Raw genomic sequence first — 15,372 nt, forward strand, 5'->3', positions numbered from 1 at the left:
TACATGTACAAATTACCACAACTAACCTGTACCCTGCACATTGACCCGGTACCCCCTGTATATAGCCTCCACATTGACTCTGTACCGGTACCCCCTGTATATAGTCTCCACATTGACTCTGTACCGGTACCCCCCTGTATATAGCCTCCACATTGACTCTGTACCGGTACCCCCTGTATATAGCCTCCACATTGACTCTGTACCGGTACCCCCTGTATATAGCCTCCACATTGACTCTGTACCTGTACCCCCTGTATATAGCCTCCACATTGACTCTGAACCGGTACCCCCTGTATATAGCCTCCACATTGACTCTGTACCGGTACCCCCTGTATATAGACTCGTTAGTGTTACTTTCTATTACATTTTTTTACTTTTGTTTATTTGGTAAATATTTTCTTACTATCATTGATCTGCACTGTTGGTTAAGGGCTGGTCAGTCTGCATTTCACTGTGAGGTCTACACCTGCTGCTTAAGGGCTGGTCAGTCTGCATTTCACTGGTCTACACCTGTTGGTTAAGGGCTGGTCAGTCTGCATTTCACTGGTCTACACCTGTTGGTTAAGGGCTGGTCAGTCTGCATTTCACTGTGAGGTCTACACTTGTATTCGGTGCATGTGACAAATAAAATTTGATTTGATAAGTATTCAGACCCTTTACTCAGTACTTTGTTGAAGCACCTTTGGCAGCGATTACAGCCTTGAGTCTTCTTGGGTATGACGTGACAAGCTTGGCTCACCTGTATTTGGGGAGTTTCTCCCATTCTTCTCTGTAGATCCGCTCAAGCTCTGGCAGGTTGGATGAGGAGCATCGCTGCACAGCTATTTTCAGGTCTCAAGTCTGGGCTCTGGCTGGGCCACTCAAGGACATTCAGAGACTTGTCAAATCAAATATTATTGGTCACATACACGTGATTAGCAGGTGTTATTGCGGGTGTACAGAAATGCTTGTGCTTCTAGCTGTGACAGTAATATCTAACATTACACACATCTAAGTAGGAATGAATTAAGACTATACATATGGATGAGCGGAACAGACTAAGATACAGTAGAATACTATAGAAAACAGTATATACAGTGGGGGAAAAAAGTATTTGATCCCCTGCTGATTTTGTACGTTTCTCCACTGACAAAGAAATGATCAGTCTATAATTTTAATAGTAGGTTTATTTGAACAGTGAGAGACAGAATAACAACAGAAAAATGCATGTCAAAATGTTAAGTTGATTTTCATTTTAATGAGGCAAAGAAGTATTTGACCCCTCTGCAAAACATGACTTAGTACTTGGTGGCAAAACCCTTGTTGGCAATCACAGAGGTCAGACGTTTCTTGTAGTTGGCCACCAGGTTTGCACACATCTCAGGAGGGATTTTGTCCCACTCCTCTTTGCAAATCTTCTCCAAGTCATTAAGGTTTCGAGGCTGACGTTTGGCAACTCGAACCTGAGATGACTGGAGAAGAGGGGACCAGAGGAGACGAGTAGAGGAGAGAAGATAAGACGAGTAGAGGAGAAGAGAGGAGAAGAGGACGAGAGGACGAGAAGAGAGGACGAGAGGAGGAGAGCAGAGCAAACGCCCCTGCTGCCCACCCAAGTTTACTTGTAAATAAAAACAACAATTTGCTAAACCTCGGCCACAATATCTGGACATGTCTTCATATAACAATGCATAGATGTCTGTTTATATGGTGATGGTAATGGTTGAACTTTATTCATCCCTCATCTCTGCCATTACATACAATGAAACAAGAACAGGTGAATAAAAAACAGAGCAATGTAATACAAAACACTATTAAACATTATTGGAAAAAATAAACTTAGTAAAAAGTTTATCCCATGTATTCGTGAATGTTATTTTATTTTAGAATGGCAGGAAATTAGTTTTCAAATTTAGATTTTTTTCTGGGGGGGTTTCCCCCGGCAGATTTGGTCCCCCCCTAATGTTGACTCCATGGCTACGGCCTTGGTAGACATGTAGAAAACGGATGATCATAACATTTAGCTTCAACAGTAGTGGGACCGTGACATTGTCTTTCTCTGCTGCACTGAAGTCGGTTGAAGCAGAGTTTAGCAGCTCGTTCATTTTACACAAAACCAATAACGACGCGTAAAACAAACCCAGAAATCTCAAATAAATTGATTATTTATTAAATTACCTTGACGAGATTTATATACCGTACAAACCTAAAATCTCTAACTATGTGACTTGTAAAATAGTTAATGACGTTCTTCACTCAATCGGTTGACACAAAATGAGCACATAAAACCTTTACCAGACGTGATAATACCTTGATGTATTTGTTAACTAGCATGTTATGACATGTTCTTTCGATATTAGAACGTTTAAAGTTTAAACGTTACCTGTAGTAATACATTTGAAACGGACGCAAAAGTTGTCGTTTCGACTGCACAATTCTGGCGCTTCTTTTATTGTAATGATGCGCGCCTGCCGGAACTTCCTGTTCCCGCGCTGCCAGAGATCCTAAACCCAGAGACGCGAGACTTCCAAGAACGCCTGCGAAGCAAACCTACCCGGGGTTTGAGAAGTCAATGAGAGAAGTGAACAATTCTGATACTTTTGTAGCAGCTAATGGGGATCCTAATAAATACAGAAAATATTCCGTCGTCATCACACTTGATACATGGCCATTATTTTATCAATTTCGTCACTGCAGCGGCTTATTCACAATAGCTCTCACTGTATATCTTACTTATCCCAGCATCACATGAGTAGACAGATACTCTTCTTCAAACATCAGTAAAACGGATGGACTTTCCTCCTCCTTTCCGTCTCCTACACGGTTTAGTGCTCCGACCACATCAGTAAAACGGATGGACTTTCCTCCTCCTTTCCGTCTACTACACGGTTTAGTGCTCCGACCACATCAGTAAAACGGATGGACTTTCCTCCTCCTTTCCGTCTACTACACGGTTTAGTGCTCCAACCACTCCAGGAATCTCCTGTTTAAGATGATGAATATACAGATTTACAGTTCCAATGCTTCTTCAAGAAAGAGTTAAGAAGATATTTACCAAATAAACGAAAGTAAAAAATAATAAAAAGTAACGCAATAAAATAACAATAACGAGGCGATATACAGGTGGTACCGAGTCAAAGTGCAGGGGTACAGGTTAGTAATGAGGCTATATACAGGTGGTACCGAGTCAAAGTGCAGGGGTACAGGTTAGTAATGAGGCTATATACAGGTGGTACCGAGTCAAAGTGCAGGGGTACAAGTTAGTAACGAGGCTATATACAGGTGGTACCGAGTCAAAGTGCAGGGGTACAGGTTAGTAACGAGGCTATATACAGGTGGTACCGAGTCAAAGTGCAGGGGTACAGGTTAGTAACGAGGCTATATACAGGTGGTACCGGTACCGAGTCAAAGTGCAGGGGTACAGGTTAGTAATGAGGCTATATACAGGTGGTACCGGTACCGAGTCAAAGTGCAGGGGTACAGGTTAGTAACGAGGCGATATACAGGTGGTACCGGTACCGAGTCAAAGTGCAGGGGTACAGGTTAGTAATGAGACTATATACATGTGGTACCGGTACCGGGTCAAAGTGCAGGGTTACAGGTTAGTAACGAGGCGATATACAGGTGGTACCGAGTCAAAGTGCAGGGGTACAGGTTAGTAACGAGGCGATATACAGGTGGTACCGGGTCAAAGTGCAGGGGTACAGGTTAGTAACGAGGCGATATACAGGTGGTACCGGTACCGGGTCAAAGTGCAGGGGTACAGGTTAGTAATGAGGCTATATACAGGTGGTACCGGTACAAAATCAAATTGTATTGGTCACATACACATGGTTAGCAGATGTTAATGTGAGTGTAGCGAAGTGCTTGTGTTTCTAGTTAGGACAGTGCAGTAATATCTAACAAGTAATCTAACAATTCCCCAACAGCTACCGTATACACACACATCTAAAGGGGTGAATGAGATTATGTCCATATAAATATATGGATGAGCGATGGCCGAGCGACATTGGCAAGGTGCAATAGATGGTATAAATTATATGAGTAATGTAAGATATGTAAACATTATTAAAGTGGCATTATTTAAAATGGCATTGTTTAAGTGACTAGTGATCCATTTATTAAAGTGGCCAGTGATTAGGTCTCAATGTTGGCAGCAGCCTATGAAATAGTTTAGTGAAATCTGCATAAAAGGAGAGTAATTGCCCATAATTCTGCACCTTTGGATAGTTGATCATCATGATTTAGTGACGGCAAAGAACATGTATGGATGTACTGGGGTTTTAAGGAGACCAACTTCCTGTTCTGTCTGCTGTTGCACTCCAGGGATCAGTAGAGATGTGTTCATATTTCTGCAGGCAGTTGTGTTATTTTGATCAATGTATTTGCAATTTCGACTGTATAATATATATTTTTTATTAATGTTTTTATGTGTTTAAAAGACAACTACATTTTCAAAATACATTTACTGTTTTTCAAAAGTTGTGTGCCTTGTGGACTCTGTTTTGAAAATCGATAACATTGTTCCAAAAAGATGCTTGTAGGTGATTGAGAGAATCTAATACATCCAGACAGGTGCTTGTGAGGCCCATGTTACCAGTACATGACTTTAACACATTTCATACTTTATTCTGTATAGTCTTATAATGCAGATATTTCCAATCATAACAAAAAATAGTTTGAACTACTTTATTACTTAGCTATTTGTGTATATTTTTTATCATGGGTATTGTACTGTTGAGGGAAGTTTGCAAGTCAGCATTTCACTGTATCCCGTGAAGAGAAATCTTTGGTTAGAAGATGAACGCACCCCCATTCACAACAGCTATCGTACCGATGTGACCAGCACTATCTAGCTATCACTGATACTGATAATTAACTTGCACAATGTGAAAACACAATACAGACCAACGAAGCGACTCCATTGCCTCTGACTGATTTCTCTTTACAACGACAGGGGGTGCACCGTTCCTGGAGGTACTGCAATACCAGGTCGATGCGTGGAGTGGACGGAGCAAGCCCCTATTCCATCTCCCTGTTCCAAAAATCAATTTAATATATGGTCCCCAGATAGGGGACGTATCAGATATTAAACTGATAAGAACAGATACTACACTTGATCTTAGCCAAAAGGCCGAGAAGCGATACCGCAATGCTTTCGGGAGGAAGGTGCCGTTCTCCGACATGTCAAATTCGGCGACGGTTATAACAAAATGAGCTCTGTATGCTTTTTGTTTAACATAAAAAGATAATGCTTTAAATAAATGTTAGCATGGATTGGGAGTTGATCAACGCCAGGAATAACCACGTTTTACTGTTATAAAGTTACACTTTGGTAGGGTGTAAAGTCACGTGGTCATCCGCCCTCCAATCAGAAACGAGAGAAAGCGTTGTTAAATTAAAACCAGATCAACATATAAATTGGAATAATAATATATTACGGGGGAGGGGGGGGGCGGGGACAATATGGAGATAATAATATTGACATAACATTTGATCTTGTATTAAATATATCTGGTAGCGTTGCTGCTACAACCGAACTGAAGTAATTGTCCACCTGGTGGCGCCAGAGATCCACCGACCGTCGCTGTTTCCTTCCTTCTGTCCTGTGGTTCAGCAAACTGCATCTCATGTTCAACCACTTGACTTCAATACATCGTCAACGAAAATAATGTGAACAATAAAAAAAAATAGCCTGTCTTTTTTTGTATCTGTCTGTAGAGCCTTGTATGATAAGGCCATTGTGAGGAGGCTTTCATAAAGTGTCCCTCCTAAATTACTAGAGGCCAAACTTCAAAGATGTCCACAGCACTGGACTGCAGTGAGAGAGCTAGGCCTACAGTACAGCCTAAGGAGCAGGCCTGGAGTATAGTCCTGGTTGCCTGAATGTTTCCTCCACATAATAAACTAACAAACACAGCACTGGACTGCAGTGAGAGAGCTAGGCCTACAGTACGGCCTAAGGAGCGGGCCTGGAGTATGGTCCTGGCTGCCTGAATGTTTCCTCCACATAATAAACTAACAAACACAGCACTTTGGAGGCTTACTTTTATAATTAGGCTTACTCAGTCACTACAACAAACTTCATAAAATGCCATTAGGCCTAATGAAGATACTATATATGTAAGTTACTTGATTGGTGTCTTGTGAATCAACCTGCATGCGCATTAGGGTTGAATATTTCCCCGGGATTATACGATAATAAATCACTTTTCTCCCGGGTAACCTGGTAGTTTCCACCCAAACTGGAAGTGTCATTCAAAAGCATTATAAGGCATATAAATGTGTGGATTTGATGAGAGCTTTGATCAGCATGAACATTGTAATCTGATGCTACCTGAGCCTAATGAGACATATATTAAATACATTTTATGAGCCCTACATTAACCACATTTAATGAGCCAAAGCCCCAATTATTGTACGGTTATCCGTTAGGTCCACCAGGACCTCACTTACAATGACTGTGAAACATTATTGAATTTAAACTGTATTTTATGACGTTCACCACACTAACCAGTGATATATTTTTGCAATGGGAAGTAATAGCTGGTTTGTTCATTTCATTTTGGAAATGAAATAGTTGTGTAATTGTATTGTTCTGACTTCATGGGGCCGACTGGAGTGAATGTGATCAGAAAGCATTGCTCCTCCTTCACTACAACTAGAACGGCCCGACTACAGACGATATAATGTCGAGCGCATTAAGTGATGCTGTGTTTTCTCTTATTCTGATGATGTTATAGTTTGACACGACGTGTTGGAAGATGTTTGGTCCTTCTGAAGGCCTAAATCCTATAATCACGGTTCACCACTGGATCTAAGTGAAGGCTTCAGTTAAACCTGTCCAGAGGCAGGTTTATCTTCAGATTAATGGATGTTGGTCCCCAGGTTGACCTTGGCAATGAGAGAAAATTGATTACCTGGACTATTTCAAATCAAATCAAACTTTATTTGTCACATGCACCGAATACAGCAGGTACCTTACCGCGAAATGCTGACTTACAAGCCCTTCACCAACAATGCAGTTCAAGAAAGAGTTAAGAAAATCTACATTGAACCGCCTCCATTTATATCGTACACTGCTGCTACTCACTGTTTATTATCTATGCATAGTCACTTCACCCCCACCTCCATGTACAAATTACCTCGACTAACCTGTACCCCTGCACTTTGACTCTGTACCGGTACCACCTGTATATCGCCTCGTTACTAACCTGTACCCCTGCACTTTGACCCGGTACCGGTACCACCTGTATATCGCCTCGTTACTAACCTGTACCCCTGCACTTTGACTCGGTACCACCTGTATATCGCCTCGTTACTAACCTGTACCCCTGCACTTTGACTCGGTACCACCTGTATATCGCCTCGTTACTAACCTGTACCCCTGCACTTTGACTCGGTACCGGTACCACCTGTATATAGTCTCATTACTAACCTGTACCACTGCACTTTGACCCGGTACCGGTACCACCTGTATAACGCCTCGTTACTAACCTGTACCCCTGCACTTTGACCCGGTACCGGTACCACCTGTATAACGCCTCGTTACTAACCTGTACCCCTGCACTTTGACTCGGTACCGGTACCACCTGTATAAAGCCTCGTTACTAACCTGTACCCCTGCACTTTGACCCGGTACCGGTACCACCTGTATAACGCCTCGTTACTAACCTGTACCCCTGCACTTTGACTCGGTAACGGGTACCACCTGTATAAAGCCTCGTTACTAACCTGTACCCCTGCACTTTGACCCGGTACCGGTACCACCTGTATATAGCCTCGTTACTAACCTGTACCCCTGCACTTTGACCCGGTATCACCTGTATATAGCCTCGTTACTAACCTGTACCCCTGCACTTTGACTCGGTACCGGTACCACCTGTATATAGCCTCGTTACTAACCTGTACCCCTGCACTTTGACTCGGTACCGGTACCACCTGTATATAGTCTCATTACTAACCTGTACCCCTGCACTTTGACCCGGTACCGGTACCACCTGTATAACGCCTCGTTACTAACCTGTACCCCTGCACTTTGACTCGGTACCGGTACCACCTGTATAAAGCCTCGTTACTAACCTGTACCCCTGCACTTTGACCCGGTACCGGTACCACCTGTATAACGCCTCGTTACTAACCTGTACCCCTGCACTTTGACTCGGTAACGGGTACCACCTGTATAAAGCCTCGTTACTAACCTGTACCCCTGCACTTTGACCCGGTACCGGTACCACCTGTATATAGCCTCGTTACTAACCTGTACCCCTGCACTTTGACCCGGTACCGGTACCACCTGTATAACGCCTCGTTACTAACCTGTACCCCTGCACTTTGACTCGGTACCGGTACCACCTGTATAAAGCCTCGTTACTAACCTGTACCCCTGCACTTTGACCCGGTACCGGTACCACCTGTATAACGCCTCGTTACTAACCTGTACCCCTGCACTTTGACTCGGTAACGGGTACCACCTGTATAAAGCCTCGTTACTAACCTGTACCCCTGCACTTTGACCCGGTACCGGTACCACCTGTATATAGCCTCGTTACTAACCTGTACCCCTGCACTTTGACCCGGTATCACCTGTATATAGCCTCGTTACTAATCTGTACCCCTGCACTTTGACTCGGTACCGGTACCACCTGTATATAGCCTCGTTACTAACCTGTACCCCTGCACTTTGACTCGGTACCTGTACCACCTGTATATAGTCTCATTACTAACCTGTACCCCTGCACTTTGACCCGGTACCGGTACCACCTGTATAACGCCTCGTTACTAACCTGTACCCCTGCACTTTGACTCGGTACCGGTACCACCTGTATAAAGCCTCGTTACTAACCTGTACCCCTGCACTTTGACCCGGTACCGGTACCACCTGTATAACGCCTCGTTACTAACCTGTACCCCTGCACTTTGACTCGGTAACGGGTACCACCTGTATAAAGCCTCGTTACTAACCTGTACCCCTGCACTTTGACCCGGTACCGGTACCACCTGTATATAGCCTCGTTACTAACCTGTACCCCTGCACTTTGACTCGGTACCACTTGTATATCGCCTCATTACTAACCTGTACCCCTGCACTTTGACTCGGTACCGGTACCACCTGTATATAGCCTCGTTACTAACCTGTACCCCTGCACTTTGACTCGGTACCGGTACCACCTGTATATAGCCTCGTTACTAACCTGTACCACTGCACTTTGACTCGGTACCACCTGTATATCGCCTCATTACTAACCTGTACCCCTGCACTTTGACTCGGTACCGGTACCACCTGTATATAGCCTCGTTACTAACCTGTACCCCTGCACTTTGACTCGGTACTGGTACCACCTGTATATAGCCTCGTTACTAACCTGTACCCTGCACTTTGACTCGGTACCGGTACCACCTGTATATAGCCTTGTTACTAACCTGTACCCCTGCACTTTGACTCGGTACCACCTGTATATCGCCTCATTACTAACCTGTACCCCTGCACTTTGACTCGGTACCGGTACCACCTGTATATCGCCTCATTACTAACCTGTACCCCTGCACTTTGACTCGGTACCGGTACCACCTGTATATCCCCTCATTACTAACCTGTACCCCTGCACCTTGACTCGGTACCGGTACCACCTGTTTATAGCCTCATTACTAACCTGTACCCCTGCACTTTGACTCGGTACCGGTTCCACCTGTATATAGCCTCATTACTAACCTGTACCCCTGCACTTTGACTCGGTACCGGTACCACCTGTATATCGCCTCGTTACTAACCTGTACCCCTGCACTTTGACTCGTTACCACCTGTATATCGCCTCGTTACTAACCTGTACCCCTGCACTTTGACCCGGTACCACTTGTATATCGCCTCGTTACTAACCTGTACCCCTGCACTTTGACTCGGTACCGGTACCACCTGTATATAGCCTCGTTACTAACCTGTACCCCTGCACTTTGACCCGGTACCAGTACCACCTGTATATAGCCTCGTTACTAACCTGTGCCCCTGAACTTTGACCCGGTACCACCTGTATATAGCCTCGTTACTAACCTGTACCCCTGCACTTTGACTCGGTACCGGTACCACCTGTATATAGCCTCGTTACTAACCTGTACCCCTGCACTTTGACTCGGTACCACCTGTATATCGCCTCATTACTAACCTGTACCCCTGCACTTTGACTCGGTACCGGTACCACCTGTATATAGCCTCGTTACTAACCTGTACCCCTGCACTTTGACTCGGTACTGGTACCACCTGTATATAGCCTCGTTACTAACCTGTACCCCTGCACTTTGACTCGGTACCGGTACCACCTGTATATAGCCTCGTTACTAACCTGTACCCCTGCACTTTGACTCGGTACCACCTGTATATCGCCTCATTACTAACCTGTACCCCTGCACTTTGACTCGGTACCGTTACCACCTGTATATAGCCTCGTTACTAACCTGTACCCCTGCACTTTGACTCGGTACCGGTACCACCTGTATATAGCCTCGTTACTAACCTGTACCACTGCACTTTGACTCGGTACCACCTGTATATCGCCTCATTACTAACCTGTACCCCTGCACTTTGACTCGGTACCGGTACCACCTGTATATAGCCTCGTTACTAACCTGTACCCCTGCACTTTGACTCGGTACTGGTACCACCTGTATATAGCCTCGTTACTAACCTGTACCCTGCACTTTGACTCGGTACCGGTACCACCTGTATATAGCCTTGTTACTAACCTGTACCCCTGCACTTTGACTCGGTACCACCTGTATATCGCCTCATTACTAACCTGTACCCCTGCACTTTGACTCGGTACCGGTACCACCTGTATATCGCCTCATTACTAACCTGTACCCCTTCACTTTGACTCGGTACCGGTACCACCTGTATATCCGCTCATTACTAACCTGTACCCCTGCACCTTGACTCGGTACCGGTACCACCTGTTTATAGCCTCATTACTAACCTGTACCCCTGCACTTTGACTCGGTACCGGTACCACCTGTATATAGCCTCATTACTAACCTGTACCCCTGCACTTTGACTCAGTACCGGTACCACCTGTATATCGCCTCGTTACTAACCTGTACCCCTGCACTTTGACTCGGTACCACCTGTATATCGCCTCGTTACTAACCTGTACCCCTGCACTTTGACCCGGTACCACCTGTATATAGCCTCGTTACTAACCTGTACCCCTGCACTTTGACTCGGTACCACCTGTATATCGCCTCATTACTAACCTGTACCCCTGCACTTTGACTCGGTACCGGTACCACCTGTATATAGCCTCGTTACTAACCTGTACCCCTGCACTTTGACTCGGTACTGGTACCACCTGTATATAGCCTCGTTACTAACCTGTAACCTGCACTTTGACTCGGTACCGGTACCACCTGTATATAGCCTCGTTACTAACCTGTACCCCTGCACTTTGACTCGGTACCACCTGTATATCGCCTCATTACTAACCTGTACCCCTGCACTTTGACTCGGTACCGGTACCACCTGTATATAGCCTCGTTACTAACCTGTACCCCTGCACTTTGACTCGGTACCGGTACCACCTGTATATAGCCTCGTTACTAACCTGTACCACTGCACTTTGACTCGGTACCACCTGTATATCGCCTCATTACTAACCTGTACCCCTGCACTTTGACTCGGTACCGGTACCACCTGTATATCGCCTCATTACTAACCTGTACCCCTGCACCTTGACTCGGTACCGGTACCACCTGTTTATAGCCTCATAACTAACCTGTACCCCTGCACTTTGACTCGGTACCGGTACCACCTGTATATAGCCTCATTACTAACCTGTACCCCTGCACTTTGACTCGGTACCGGTACCACCTGTATATAGCCACACTACTAACCTGTACCCCTGCACTTTGACTCAGTACCGGTACCACCTGTATATCGCCTCATTACTAACCTGTACCCCTGCACTTTGACCCGGTACCGGTACCACCTGTATATAGCCTCGTTACTGACCTGTACCCCTGCACTTTGACTCGGTACCGGGAACACCTGTATATCGCCTCGTTACTAACCTGTACCCCTGCACTTTGACTCGGTACCACCTGTATATCGCCTCATTACTAACCTGTACCCCTGCACTTTGACTCGGTACCGGTACCACCTGTATATCGCCTCATTACTAACCTGTACCCCTGCACCTTGACTCGGTACCGGTACAACCTGTTTATAGCCTCATAACTAACCTGTACCCCTGCACTTTGACTCGGTACCGGTACCAACCTGTATATAGCCTCATTACTAACCTGTACCCCTGCACTTTGACTCGGTACCGGTACCACCTGTATATAGCCACATTACTAACCTGTACCCCTGCACTTTGACTCAGTACCGGTACCACCTGTATATCGCCTCATAACTAACCTGTACCACTGCACTTTGACTCGGTACCGGTACCACCTGTATATCGCCTAATTACTAACCTGTACCCCTGCACCTTGACTCGGTACCGGTACCACCTGTTTATAGCCTCATTACTAACCTGTACCCCTGCACTTGACTCGGTACCGGTACCACCTGTATATAGCCTCATTACTAACCTGTACCCCTGCACTTTGACTCGGTACCGGTACCACCTGTATATAGCCACATTACTAACCTGTACCCCTGCACTTTGACTCGGTACCGGTACCACCTGTATATAGCCTCGTTACTAACCTGTACCCCTGCACTTTGACTCGGTACCACCTGTATATAGCCTCGTTACTAACCTGTACCCCTGCACTTTGACTCGGTACCGGTACCACCTGTATATCCCCTCATTACTAACCTGTACCCCTGCACCTTGACTCGGTACCGGTACCACCTGTTTATAGCCTCATTACTAACCTGTACCCCTGCACTTTGACTCGGTACCGGTACCACCTGTATATAGCCTCATTACTAACCTGTACCCCTGCACTTTGACTCGGTACCGGTACCACCTGTATATAGCCACACTACTAACCTGTACCCCTGCACTTTGACTCAGTACCGGTACCACCTGTATATCGCCTCATTACTAACCTGTACCCCTGCACTTTGACCCGGTACCGGTACCACCTGTATATAGCCACACTACTAACCTGTACCCCTGCACTTTGACTCAGTACCGGTACCACCTGTATATCGCCTCATTACTAACCTGTACCCCTGCACTTTGACCCGGTACCGGTACCACCTGTATATAGCCTCGTTACTGACCTGTACCCCTGCACTTTGACTCGGTACCGGGAACACCTGTATATCGCCTCGTTACTAACCTGTACCCCTGCACTTTGACTCGGTACCACCTGTATATCGCCTCATTACTAACCTGTACCCCTGCACTTTGACTCGGTACCGGTACCACCTGTATATCGCCTCATTACTAACCTGTACCCCTGCACCTTGACTCGGTACCGGTACCACCTGTTTATAGCCTCATAACTAACCTGTACCCCTGCACTTTGACTCGGTACCGGTACCACCTGTATATAGCCTCATTACTAACCTGTACCCCTGCACTTTGACTCGGTACCGGTACCACCTGTATATAGCCACATTACTAACCTGTACCCCTGCACTTTGACTCAGTACCGGTACCACCTGTATATCGCCTCATAACTAACCTGTACCCCTGCACTTTGACTCGGTACCGGTACCACCTGTATATCGCCTAATTACTAACCTGTACCCCTGCACCTTGACTCGGTACCGGTACCACCTGTTTATAGCCTCATTACTAACCTGTACCCCTGCACTTGACTCGGTACCGGTACCACCTGTATATAGCCTCATTACTAACCTGTACCCCTGCACTTTGACTCGGTACCGGTACCACCTGTATATAGCCACATTACTAACCTGTACCCCTGCACTTTGACTCGGTACCGGTACCACCTGTATATAGCCTCGTTACTAACCTGTACCCCTGCACTTTGACTCGGTACCACCTGTATATAGCCTCGTTACTAACCTGTACCCCTGCACTTTGACTCGGTACCGGTACCACCTGTATATCCCCTCATTACTAACCTGTACCCCTGCACCTTGACTCGGTACCGGTACCACCTGTTTATAGCCTCATTACTAACCTGTACCCCTGCACTTTGACTCGGTACCGGTACCACCTGTATATAGCCTCATTACTAACCTGTACCCCTGCACTTTGACTCCGTACCGGTACCACCTGTATATAGCCACATTACTAAACTGTACCCCTGCACTTTGACTCAGTACCGGTACCACCTGTATATCGCCTCATTACTAACCTGTACCCCTGCACTTTGACCCGGTACCGGTACCACCTGTATATAGCCTCGTTACTAACCTGTACCCCTGCACTTTGACTCGGTACCGGTACCACCTGTATATAGCCTCGTTACTAACCTGTACCCCTGCACTTTGACTCTGTACCACCTGTATATTGCCTCATTACTAACCTGTACCCCTGCACTTTGACTCGGTACCGGTACCACCTGTATATAGCCTCGTTACTAACCTGTACCCCTGCACTTTGACTCGGTACCGGGAACACCTGTATATCGCCTCGTTACTAACCTGTACCCCTGCACTTTGACTCGGTACCACCTGTATATCGCCTCATTACTAACCTGTACCCCTGCACTTTGACTCGGTACCGGTACCACCTGTATATCGCCTCATTACTAACCTGTACCCCTGCACCTTGACTCGGTACCGGTACCACCTGTTTATAGCCTCATAACTAACCTGTACCCCTGCACTTTGACTCGGTACCGGTACCACCTGTATATAGCCTCATTACTAACCTGTACCCCTGCACTTTGACTCGGTACCGGTACCACCTGTATATAGCCACATTACTAACCTGTACCCCTGCACTTTGACTCGGTACCACCTGTATATCGCCTCATTACTAACCTGTACCCCTGCACTTTGACTCGGTACCGGTACCACCTGTATATAGCCTCGTTACTAACCTGTACCCCTGCACTTTGACCCGGTACCACCTGTATATAGCCTCGTTACTAACCTGTACCCCTGCACTTTGACTCGGTACCGGTACCACCTGTATATAGCCTCGTTACTAACCTGTACCCCTGCACTTTGACTCGGTACCACCTGTATATCGCCTCATTACTAACCTGTACCCCTGCACTTTGACTCGGTACCGGTACCACCTTTATATAGCCTCGTTACTAACCTGTACCCCTGCACTTTGACTCTGTACCGGTACCCACCTGTATATAGCCTCGTTACTAACCTGTACCCCTGCAATTTGACTCGGTACCGGTACCACCTGTATATCGCCTCATTACTAACCTGTACCCCTGCACCTTGACTCGGAACCACCTAATGTTACACCTGCACACTCGACTCGGTACCACCTGTATATAGCCTCATTACTAACC

General features: G+C 46.1%; 1 non-coding gene across 1 annotated transcript; it reads right to left on the reverse strand.

The window, feature by feature from the left end:
- Positions 1-4,931: 4,931 nt before the first annotated feature.
- On the reverse strand, positions 4,932-5,122 carry LOC115184238 (U2 spliceosomal RNA). Its single transcript, XR_003874234.1, has one exon. It is a non-coding gene; the product is annotated as a U2 spliceosomal RNA (small nuclear RNA).
- Positions 5,123-15,372: the final 10,250 nt, after the last annotated feature.

The sequence above is a fragment of the Salmo trutta genome, unplaced genomic scaffold (assembly GCF_901001165.1).
Source record: "Salmo trutta unplaced genomic scaffold, fSalTru1.1, whole genome shotgun sequence".
In the NCBI taxonomy this organism is placed as follows: Eukaryota; Metazoa; Chordata; class Actinopteri; order Salmoniformes; family Salmonidae; genus Salmo; species Salmo trutta.